This window comes from Ambystoma mexicanum, chromosome 6p (assembly GCF_040938575.1).
Source record: "Ambystoma mexicanum isolate Mex_15411 chromosome 6p, UKY_AmexF1_1, whole genome shotgun sequence".
In the NCBI taxonomy this organism is placed as follows: domain Eukaryota; kingdom Metazoa; phylum Chordata; class Amphibia; order Caudata; family Ambystomatidae; genus Ambystoma; species Ambystoma mexicanum.
The window spans coordinates 424,948,949-424,961,627 of NC_090935.1; positions in this window are offsets into that span (position 1 = coordinate 424,948,949).

A 12,679-nucleotide genomic window follows, 5' to 3' on the forward strand; every position below is an offset into this window, starting at 1 on the left:
CGAAATTGATGGCTATGACCCAGAGGAGCCTGATTGGTTGAATGAACTCAATGCATCAACTGGCTGAAAAGAGACCACCAAAGCCCATTTCAGCACGGATTTGACAGCTCCAAATCTTCCCAAAAAGTTTTTAGTTGCCCAATCGGCGCTTTTTCGGAAGAACGTCCATGCTTACTATTTCGTTATAATGAACATAGAAAAAAGCTTCATTTTTACTGCTTATGGAGCTGAGTAAGCGCCATTTGCACAACGTTTCCATAACCAAAGATTGAACAATTTTGGAGGTAAACCTAGCTTGTCCCACTCATAATTTCTGCAGCGAACCGTTTTCATGCAGAAGGGATGTCAGCAATCAATTTCTTCAAGACACAGAAATAAAAACATATTTTTCAATCTGTGAATGCCTGCTCCATTGCGACTGTAGGTTTTTAGTATCAAAATATTTAAATACCTAAAGTACACATTTTACCATTGTCTTTCCCAATAGGTCTTTAGGTAAATAGTTATGCATAATTTGTTTCACTAAGAACTTTACCCTTTGTTCCAAAAATGCCAAGAACACAGACAGGATATCATCTTTTCAATGTCATTTTTTTTTTTTACTTTGTAGAAAACTTATGTTGCTTTAGATAGTTGTTCATTCTCCAAGGAGCACCGAAGCACTTAATATAATTATTTTGTAGCAGGTTAATCTCACACGTGAGGTGTTGTGCATAGAACAGTAAGATGTGTGGTCTACTTGCGAGTGGAACACCGAAACTAAGAGGTGGTGGCAGTGTGGTGGCTGCAGTGCTTAATTTGTGGGGGTGTTTGCCAGGGGTCAGCCTTGGCACTTATTTCTAAGCCCTGGCACTTATTGTCTCAAACTCAGTTTGATGATGATATGGCATTTTGGCAACTTGATTATTTCAACTGTCAGTCATAGTCCCACAAGTAGCAACAGTGTGTGCTGGCCTAGGTCTCTCTATCCTGTTCTGGTTCGCTGGCCTAGGTCTCTCTATTCTGTTCTGGTTCGCTGGCCTAGGTCTCTCTATTCTGTTCTGGCTCGCTGGCCTGGGTCTCCCTATCCTGTTCTGGCTCGCTGGCCTGGCTCTCCCTATCCTGTTCTGGCTCGCTAGCCTGGGTCTCCCTATCCTGCTCTGGCTCGGTGGCCTGGGTCTCCCTATCCTGTTCTGGCTCGATGGCCTGGGTCTCTCTATCCTGTTCTGGCTCGCTGCCCTAGGTCTCTCTATCCTGTTCGGGCTCGCTGCCCTAGGTCTCTCTATCCTGTTCTGGCTTTCTGGCCTGGGTCTCCCTATCCTGTTCTGGCTCGCTGGCCTGGGTATCCCTATCCTGTTCTGGCTCGCTGGCCTGGGTCTCGCTATCCTGTTGTGGGTTGCTGGCTTAGGTCTCTCTATCCTGTTCTGGCTCGCTGGCCTGGGTCTCTCTATCCTGTTCTGGCTCACTGCCCTAGGTCTCTCTATCCTGTTCTGTCTTGCTGGTCTGGGTCTCCCTATCCTGTTCTGGCTCGCTGGCCTGGGTCTCGCTATCCTGTTCTGGGTCGCTGGCTTAGGTCTCTCTATCCTGTTCTGGCTCACTGGTCTGGGTCTCTCTATCCTGTTCTGGCTCACTGCCCTAGGTCTCTCTATCCTGATCTGTCTTGCTGGCCTGGGTCTCCCTATCCTGTTCTGGCTCACTGCCCTAGGTCTCTCTATCCTGTTCTGTCTTGCTGGCCTGGGTCTCCCTATCCTGTTCTGGCTCGCTGGCCTGGGTATCCCTATCCTGTTCTGGCTCGCTGGCCTGGGTCTCGCTATCCTGTTCTGGCTCGCTGGCTTAGGTTTCTCTATCCTGTTCTGGCTCGCTGGCCTAGGTCTCTCTATCCTGTTCTGGCTCATTGTTATTCATGAACCAGATGATCCAGACTGGCAGGGCAGTTTTCCATTTTCATGGATACATTAGTTGGAAGGTGACAATGCTGGGCGCTCATGCAGTGTCATTGTTACCAGCCAGCAGCACCAAAACATGGGCAAGGCCAGGGAAAGGCTTCTGCTGAAGAGGAGTACCTGTTATGAGTGCCGATATATGCAAGAAGATTATGCTGCAGTATGTGACATATCAGTTCAGTAGTGATTTTGCCTGCTATTGCCCATCAATTTACCATAGCGGGGAAGCATATATCCTCCTTTTCCTCTGGATAGATGGTCTATGTATTCCACTTGCCACCTACAGGATCAGAGCAAAATGGCAATGATGATGTGTTTAAAGAATCATTTAAACATGTACCTTGTTTCAAGACCCATCTAGTATGTTGTGCTATTTTACATTATGTCGATTGGAATCTGTAAATCGTAAATCTGCAATAGTCAGTGCATTGCCCACTTTCAATGAGCCAGTGGGAGCTCAAGCTTTAACTCCAGAAATATTGACCCTGTTTAGGAAGCCATATGTGGAGACAACAGCGGGTGGTTCTGCTGCCCACCCCAATGAGTAACAGGCATGTTGAAAAATATTTGGGCCTTTTTTCTACAAATAAAGAACTAGGTGGCTGTTAATATGTAATTTCGACAGGAGACAGTACACTTTGGCTTATGTAGTTTCATCGCATATGCATGTGATTTGAGGCAAAGGGAGAGGCAACGTTATTGGCTCAGAATTGCAACATCGTTTTGCTGAAGTGTTGAACCCATGAAGAAAGCATAGATCTCCAGGGTCGAATGTCAGTATCTCAGCAGCCAGACCAGATCTTCGCACTTCAGGGAACTCTTTCAATCTATAAAACTCCATGCTTGAGTAAGACATGTAATTAGTGGGCATGGATAGCCAATTCTATATTGCTCAACTGTCTGGCAATGGGTCTCTTTGTCCCAAGACCCACAATGGTCATGTGTGGGAAAGGGAAAGGCCTGATCTGCCTGACAGTCCCTTTCTCCTTTTCCTCACATACATGCAAAACCAGTATAATTGCTGTTTGTTGCCATTGTTGACCCCGCTGCCGACTTGCTGCTCCCTATCTCCTGTTGCAGATTATAAGGCGTAGCGGGTTAACTTGGAGTCACAGCACATAATGTTGCTGCGCTATAACGTGTGGCTTCAAATCATTTCGTGTGGAGCAGCTGGAGGTGAGGAAAAGACAGGTCGCATCATATGATATACTATGCTATATGCTATGCTATGCAACTGCATAGTAGCCACATTTAACAATTCCATGCATGACACCTCAAGCCAATCCTGTTTTTCCCACTGCATGCTGGCATTGGAGTTTTCATTTTTCCCATTGTCAGTATGGGACTACAAGTACCAGTATGCAGTGGGAAAAACCAGGACTGCCTCCAGGTGACATGCATTGAACTTGGAATGTTGGCAGCTATGCATAGAGGTGTTTTGGTGTTAGAGAAAATAAACATCATGAGATAAACTGTAGTCAGACATTCGTCCCTTCAATTACAGGAGAGTCCTACACTTCTTTTTGAAGATCAGATGGTTACACGTAGATCGTGGTTCCAAGTGGAGCTTTTTCCAAATGATATCTCCCTCCTGAACTGCTAGGTCCATTCCCGGATATAATGCAATTGAGTTTCAGTGAAAAGACCATGTTTTTACTGTAAAATCAAAGCTGCTGTGGGGAACGATAGGTACTGTATGTGTCAAGACCAGACGTGTAGTAGAGGATTCTCATGAAACCAAACACAAGGCCTTTAAATTAACCTTCAGAGTTCCTGGGAGCAAGCAAACGGTCCTGGAATGTTATTTTTACATCCTACACAGTGTTGAGCAAAGACACTGGCCCAATATACTTTAAATGCATGATGTGCAACGTTTACAAATAATAAGCCCGAGAAGGAATTAGGAAGGGGGCATTTTTCAGTTTTCAAGCTGGACCCGAAGAACACATCTGACAGCGCGTGCGTGCAAAGCGATTTTAGAACGTTGCCAACCCTAGAAGCTGGACACACTGACACACTGAGTAAGGGCACTGTGAACCCGGGTCGTATGTCCCTGTAAATATTGGTGACGCTCTCGATGTGTTGTTCCTTGCTCTAGAGTCGCTGATTTCATTGTCCACACCCCTGCTGTTATCATTGCTCCTGCCATGGGGAAGTTGAGGTCCACCAGACATTTCATGGATTGTTGTCATCTTACCACAGAGCGCACACGCAACAGGGAGCATTTTTATGTGTGATGCCTTTCAAAGCATTTAGTATGTCATAAAATAGATTTCATAATCAAATATGTGTTGCCCGATTGCTCAATTCTCCAGGCAAGAATTAAGATTAAAGTGTATCAAGCTGAACGGTACCCATCTCACATTTTCCATTTACGAGGCTGCTGCAAATGATTATATCATTGGTTTTGAGTCAAGTTCTTTCAGCAATTTTATTTTACCACTAATAGACGATGCCATTAACTGTGACACTGTTTCACCTCTGTGCGAGTGCAGATACGCCTGCCAAATGTGCGCATATATTGGCCCTCCAGGTCCTGAAAGCCAGCTGCACACAGCTGATGACTGGCACACACTTGAGTGCTTCTACGGTCCTAAAATCTAAAATGATACCACAAAAAATTTGGTGGAGTTCCATTTATTCTTGTAGGCTTCAAGACAATATTATGAGGTAAAAACAAATGCATTTCTTATTTAAGTTCCTCTGATACTATTTCAATCCCTCAATCAGGGGTGAAGGGGCAAAATAGCATCACATCATCAGTCGAGGACCCCAACTTTATCTCGCTCGCCTAACCCCTAAACCACCAACAAGAATATCAGCATTAGTCTTGGTGACTCGGCCAGAGATTGCCTCCCAACCAAAATCCTGAAAAAGTTTGGGAACCTGTTGGTCCTACCTCTGACCCTTCTCATGAACCTGTCCTTTTAGGCGGTATCAAGCAATTACACTGGCGGGCAGCACATCGTTGGGGTCCATTGTCCAGCATTTCCTTCACATATTCTAGGACTGCAGTTTCTTTATGTAATCATTCCAGTCCTATAATATGTTGAGATGGCTGTTGAGTAGCAGAAAACCTATGTTGCCCACAAAAATATTTGTTGTCCTGATATAATAACATAGAGGCCTTCAAGGTGGAATAGTCTCAGGCATCTTAAAATAAGTGCTTCAACAAGCCATCCCGAGAAACCTGTTTAAAACCCCCACACTGAATTGGGCCATTCCAAACACCTACACACCCATTGTTGTGCTCCCTACACCCTCTAAGATCCTAGAGCAATCCAATGCCACAATAACACACAAAGTCTATTTGATCCTCTATAATTGGCTTCCACATCGGCATGACACAAAGCATCTGGTTCAAAATGTTGGACCATGCTCTTAGAGCAGCGCTGCTTTGAACACTACAGATCGTTTGCTCATCGCTTATGACGGGCATCACGGGAAATCAACCTTAAAACGTCTCCACAGACTCTCAGTCAAAGTCAGGGTCACACTTGAAGTAAAGTGTGCCTTGTACTAAACCTATTGGAGTAAATCTGAGAATATCTTCCTCTACCTCCCTGCCAGAAACCTCAGATCCACAAATACATGCTATGTTCAATAGACCGACTGCTAAACAAGTAACAAAACACATGATGTCAGAAAACTATCAGTCCAAGGGCAGATATTTTGAAATGTCCGAAAGCTGAGTTGAAGAGACAAACCTCCAATGATATGACTGGGATGTATTCATAAAGTGCTTGGAAGCATAGGGGATGCACCGAGATAGTTATAGACAGGAGGCGTGGACATCAGAGTTTGCTTTGAGGGCACAGGGGGGTAATGAATGGGAGGTAGGGTTGAGTGGAGAGATCAGCAAGTGTTAAGGATGAGTTTCTTCAGGGCTTTGTTTTGGTTATTCCAATGGTTTTTGTGACACACATCTTCTTTTCCTAATGCCAACTCTTCTTAAAATCTGCCTTCAGGTAAGCAAGCCTCATATAAATGTGAATCTGTAATTTTCGTCTTAGACTTCGGGTTACACGTTGCAAGCTGGAAGTGAGGCTGTTCCTAGTGTTTGATGGTGCTCAGTAAGTGAGTGCTTCCCTGAAAGGAATAATTCACTAACCTTTAGATAATGCAATAACATAACATAACACAACAGGTAAGGGTGCCTAAGTGGAAACAAATGTGTATTGGAACCCTGCACTATGGTAATCATTTTGTGTACCTCAGAAACCCTTCAGAGCCAAGTGGACTTGCTGGGATTCCAACATGAGACCATGAGGTCAAACATAGATCCCTGTAGTGAATTCATCATGCCAATGAGTCACACCTCTGCTTATTGGTGACACATTGATGTCCACCACATTTTGAAATTCAATGATTAAGCTTTCATCATACACTACTCTTCCAGCTAGCTTACTCTATTCATTAAACCTTAAAGGAGAGAATACCCTATATGGTTTAGAGAAACATGACTTTAACGATCTTCTGGTCAATGAAGGAACTACGTGGGGAGATAGTGTGTAAATGGTTTGAGCCACGTTCTCTTTCACTCTGCTCACTATGGGGCAGAGCAGAGTATGGTGTTCTGAGAGCGACCATGCGGACTGCTAGAGCTGCTTAACACCAGGTGATATTGGGAGCAGATTGGGGTCATGATCCCATCACAGTGTGACCTGATGGAAGCCAGCCATCAGAGAAACTGAGAGCCACCAAGTAATCTAGGGCACTCCGCAGTGGAGTAGGAGTGGTAGCAGGAGCTGAGGGGGGAGTTCATGTTGAGCCTTGGAAAACTGACGGAAATTCTTGCAATGCTATTTGTGATTTGGCACCTTCGTCACCTTGGTTACAACAAATGTGATTCAGTGGCTCTGTTGATCTGTAGTTAACCGACACTTACCCACACGTTCCTGTGGGATGTATTTACCCATGCATCCGAGCCCTACCTCAAAACTGTGCAGTACTGACATGAAAACATCATAATGGCCAGAGCTCCCCAGAAAATGCACAGGAAAATCCCATTTTGCCTATATTGTTCAGAGGGGCAATGCTGGTTGCCAAAAGCAAACCCATAACTGTTGGGAATTCATTTTTCTTGAATGTCAAATATGGCAAAATCATGGGCACAGAATTACTTTACTTCAGAAACACACCAATGCCATGTCCTGAACATGGACAATATACTCCATGTAATATCACTTGCTGAAATGAATCAATCTAAAAAAAATCCCAAGGAGGGATGCAGTAACCGCAAAATCCTGAGGTGGCGCTGGCGGTCTAAACTCTGACAGGAGAGCTGTCTTGCAAAACTGTCTAGTGCAAAGAAAGGGGTCTCATTTCATCAAAAGTTCAAAGGGGTTGCCTGTCCTGAGAACTCTTGACACTTCAGAACTCAACACAAGAAGCCAGGAAATCACAGGGTTCTGTTAATTAAATGCAAAGTGGCTCCCTGGCCTCCTGATCTCAGCTTCCCAGAGACCACACAATGGCCCCTCTCCTCTGAAAGGAATATGTTGATTTTTACTGTTTCCTGTCAACAAAGGCCTGCCTGCCCAGAGGATGCATGTGACTGACCCACCCAAGTCTTGGAGGCGGACTCCAACACTCTGAGGACTGAATTGAAAGTAAAATATATATTTTACAAAAACACTGATAACTCTTTGTAATCAAATGACAGAAATGTATAACTTTGAGAGACTTAATTTAAAAAATGTACCTTTAATTCAAGCCCAAACTCCAAATTGTGGGATATTCTGGGACAAAACCCTGCTGTTTATTAATATTACAGACTCCCTGTTTCAGCTAGACAAACGAAAATGCATTGGTATGTGGGTAGATATGTGAGGAACAGTTGTATAAAATTTAATGAAGATCCAATGTTGTTTAGCACATTAAAAAGTGCTAAAAGTTGCCATTTTTGAATGCAAGCTCTTAGAAACAGCAGATTTGGGACAGAGTATACCTCATGTGATATGTGACATGGGTATGTAATTTCAAACAACTGTGTAACTGTGAAATATGTATTTTGATCATATATAGATTTGGGTGCACAGATGACAGGGGAGTTTTTTCAAGAGATCATAAATGGCTGACATCACTCTGACACAACTTAGCTCCCCCAATCAGGGGAGAAATGAAAGCTGGACCAATGACAAGTGAGAGGGGCAAGTTTAGTTATGACCAACACACACACCCACTTGCAGAACATATAAATGGACCACTGAAACTTAGGTAGAGACTTTCAAATCCATTTGCAGCTGGAAGCTCTGCCGGTAAAATCCATACTTACCTCCATCAATCTCCAGAGAAAGCTGTGCAGAAAGATCCAGACTTTAAATCCCTCAATCTTCAGAATCCAGAGAGAGAGCAGACCCAGATCACTGTGAAGTGCAGAGACCAGAGTCCCGTCTAAAACCTGACCAGATCCGTGGCGAGGCCCAGATATTTCTAAATATATTGTGAGTACATAGCAAAACTGTGCAGACCCAATCTCTTAGTTAAAAATAATCTAATGCAAGCTATTTTAACTTGAGTAAAGCTGTCACTTGTCATTTTCTAGTTGCAAGCTCCACTTGTCTTTTTGAACTTTAAAATTTCAAATCTGAAAAACGACCTTTATTTAATCGCTCATATCTCCGTGACCGTTTGTGCTAGAGACTTGCAGTAACTTTCATCTGGAAGCTGAGATCCTAGGCTTTCATAGGACCCCAAAACTATATTGATAGCCCTTGTAGTTCTTCTGTTATAGCGCCAGATGCATTCGCGAATTTTGCCGCGATTTGCAAATTTCTCCACGTGTAAAAATCTGCTGCTGCTTGCCTTTCACTTGCCAAAAATTCGTTTAACCTACCAATTACTCCTAGATCCTTGCTAAAGTGAGCCTGGACTAATATTAACTTGATTTCACTCACCCTGAACCTCCTAGAGGGAATTAAAAGCACTTTAGCATATTTTTCTTCTTCATTGCCAGCACATTTAAAAGCATTTGGGCCTGTGTTTTCAACTTCTGTAGTCTAAGTTGCTGGGTGAACTGAATTACATTTGAATTGCATTTCTGAGAATTGTGTGCCTTCCTTCCCTTTCCTTGCATTGCATAAAAGGGGGGGTGAATTGTACAAGAAAGTGGTTACATTGTCTTTGCTGAAATCCTATCAAGTTATTTTCTTTACTGCATTTCATTCCACATTGCATCCATTTGAAACCATAAAAGTATTGTTGCTATCTTATCCATTTCATGTCAACTCCTTAGTGATTATCAAGAAGTCTGCTAGTGCCAGATTCTCCGTTGTTAATCTTTATCATATCCGATTAAGTGTGCTATTCAATTATTAATTTATTCTAAAGTGTGATATATATACCTATTGTTGAAACTATCAATTAAACCTTTTAACTTGCAAAACAGAACTACTTCTTGGCTCAGTGGGGTCAGGAGGATTCCAAGAGAGGGGTGTTATATAGGGGTAGTCATCCAGAACGCATGAACTGGACATAAAGATATATCAATAAGGGTTTTCATTCAGTATTCTAGACTAGGCGTTGACTTGGCTGTAGTGCTGAATTGAATCCTCTTACAAATTGGGGGCTCGTGCCGGACGTTTGGGTTAGATCTACCATTTGTGCAGATTAATACAGCGTGCCAGCTGACCAGATACACATATCCGGTCGGATCACCACGCTGTGTTACGCTGTAAAGCACTCCTCATAGGAACGCTCTAAGAAAAAGGTCTGTTTTGCAAAAATAAAATACTAATTTCTGTAAGTCAGGACAGAGACCAATCTCTAGAATGACGACCTTAGTAGACATGAAAATAGCCAGAGAGCACCTCTTACATAAACTATTTGTGAGAGGTGAATGGACTGAACAGGGCCAGGATGCCTGGTTGCAGGCCATCACGCGACAGGTCACTGAAACAGGGTCAGACCTATGGAGAGATCAGGGTCCATTACATGTGGCCCTGAGTGAACTATATATGGCTCCTAAAGCCAAAGATGAACACAATAAGATTGCCAGGGTAGCGGCATATTTATATTTACATATGGGAGCCATGCAGGACAAACGTGCTGAAGGCCAAGATCTGGCGAGTAGGCAACTGCTGGCATTACAGAAGGCCCAATCTGAGCTGGACTCTTCTGAGCAGAGGCTGCTCAGGAGCCAGGAGTCAGAAAATGATAGTAGGCAATATATCATTAAAATAAAAGAGGATATGGGCATCCTACAACAGGAAAAGACAGACCAGGATACCAGATTTCTGGCCCTGCAGAAGGAGCACCAAGACAGTTTGGACTCCTTACTGCAGAACCAGAAAAAGTTGGAGCAACAGATCAATTTCAACAGGGCATGCGCGGAGCAGGTAGTCACCCTGCAAAGCCAGCTAGATAGAGAGAAAGAGGAGAGCAATAAACTGATTCTGAAAGACCTGGATACCCAGGCAGAGTTTGATGAGGAGCGCCAAAAAGCTGGTGCCCTTCAACGACAGAGGGACGACCTGGCAGCACAGATGCAGGATCTCAGTCAGGAAAGAGACACTTTAGGCCAGGAAGTCTGCCACTTAAAAAAGGAAATTGAAGAAAATCACCTGGCCCTCCAGGGGCTGGGTGACCTCCAAAAAGAAAACCAGAACTTGGTAGAGCACACCAGAAGGGTGGAAGATGCTCTGGCAAGAAAGGAGCAGGCCAGTAGGGATGGGACTCAGGAGGTAAACCTCCTGCAGCAAAAACTGGCCCAGTTCTCCAGGACCAACCAGGAAGCACAGAGGGAAAATGAGGCCCTCTGTCAACACAATGATAGGCTCCAACAACAGGTAGCGATGCAGGAGAGACTGATAGAGTCTAGTAAGGCCTTGACTGAGGAACTGAAAGCACAAATGCAGGCTCGGGCATTGCAACAGGGAGCAGGGGCGGATAGAGATGAGGTCCGCTGGGAAAGAGAGACTCCTGACCATAACCTCAGGAGCCCTAACACCAGGGGCCTTCATCTCTCCCAGTCCCTGGACTCTACCACCCCCATGTCCCCTGGCGCACATGAGCACAGGGCCACAGGGATGGCAGATTACTATCCAGCTAAAAGTATGGGGCTCATAGGCCAGTACCACCCAGGAATGGAGGGGTGGGCATCCGGGTATGGGCACCCAAGTACAGTACAGTTCAGTGGGGAACCCCAGGAGAGTAGGCCCCTTAAGGGCATCCTGAAAACCTCTGCCCAGTTAGGTCAGTGGGGGGGGTACCCAGCAAATCCTGGCAGCAAGGAGGGATCTGAGGACTCCTCTGAGCACCACAGGAAACAGGAGACCAGGTCCCCACATTCTGCCAGCCATTCCCAGGCTCGCAGAATCCGGGAAAACCTGGAAGAACAGACAGGAACCTCTGGGAGCAGTGCCTCTGAGTCAGAGGATGAATGGACAAGGGTTACCCGAACCAAAAAGGCCAATAATGCAAAAAGGGCCTTGCTTAAGGACCCCTTAAAGCAGATTAAGGCGATCAGGAGTGTCATCACGCCTTACCATAAGAACGCTAAGTATTCTGTTTGGGAGCACTTAGAGTTGTTTGAGCAAATGATGGAGACTTTCCATTTGAAGGACAGCCAAAGCTGTATTCAATATGTAAAGTGGACCTTCTCCCCGGAATACTCCAGTTTCTTTGCGGGGCTGGAGGACCAAAATCATTTAAGATGGTCCACCTATAAGGCGGCCATCTTGAAACATTTTTCCATTCATAGAAATCCTCAAGAGGCTCGCAAGGCAGCCTACAATTTGCAATGTGGGGAGGATCAGGCCCCACAAGAATTTGTGCAAGAACTGAAACGTGCTTTTGCGCAGACCACCAGAAGGGTGCGCACAGACAGTAGAGAATTCATCAATACATTTTTTCATGCCTTGCCCAAATACATAATGACCCAGCTCGTGAGGGATTTTCACGAGAAAAGATCTTTAGACTGGGTCATTGAACAGGCTACCCGGATCTATGAGGTGCAGAAACCGGTAGATAGCAAAAGTAATGCCCAGAAAAACCCCAAAGCCAACAGCACCCCTGCTGCTGCCAAGGTGGCAGAGGTAAAGGTCACCCCCGTTTTGGATTTGGAGATGGGGGGGCCTAAAAACCTACCTGCACCTAATAATGCTAGGCCCAGAAGGTCCTCGGGCCAGGCACAGACAGGGAGCCAGGGAGGCAGCCCCACAAATGGGGTCCCTCGCTCTCCTGACTATGTAAGTCCCCGTTACAAGGGAAATCGACCCATCCTGGGTTATGTGTGGACTCCTCCAGCCCAAAGGGGGGGATCCAGCCAAGCACCTAGCCCAGGGAACTTCCCTCCTAACTTCCCACCGGAGGGCAGAAATTCTCCAAGTCCTGGGCAGAACTTTTTCCCCAGGTATCCACCTAATTTCCAACCCCAAAATCATCCATCCTTCTTTCCCCAATTCCCTGAGCCCAGACAACCTAATCCGGGAGAGGGGAGGCCAAGGGTGGAGGGGTACCCAAATCTTCCCAACCCGGGGTATTACCTGAGGAGGGACAGCTACCCTTCCCGGGATCAGCCCAGGGGAGAAAACAGGGCCCCGTATCAGCCTGAGCGGGTTTCCCAGTTAGAGCGCCAGGTTCAAAACATGGCGCGGGATCTGGGTCACATACTGAGGGCTCAGCAGAACCCTCAGATCGGCATGCCGGCGCAGAACGCACCCAACTCTGGACCTGGTGCTCCAGAACAATGACGGGGGCAGCACCCCGATAACTCACCGGTTCCCAGGGAGGAGGCACAAAGGGAAGGGGGGTGT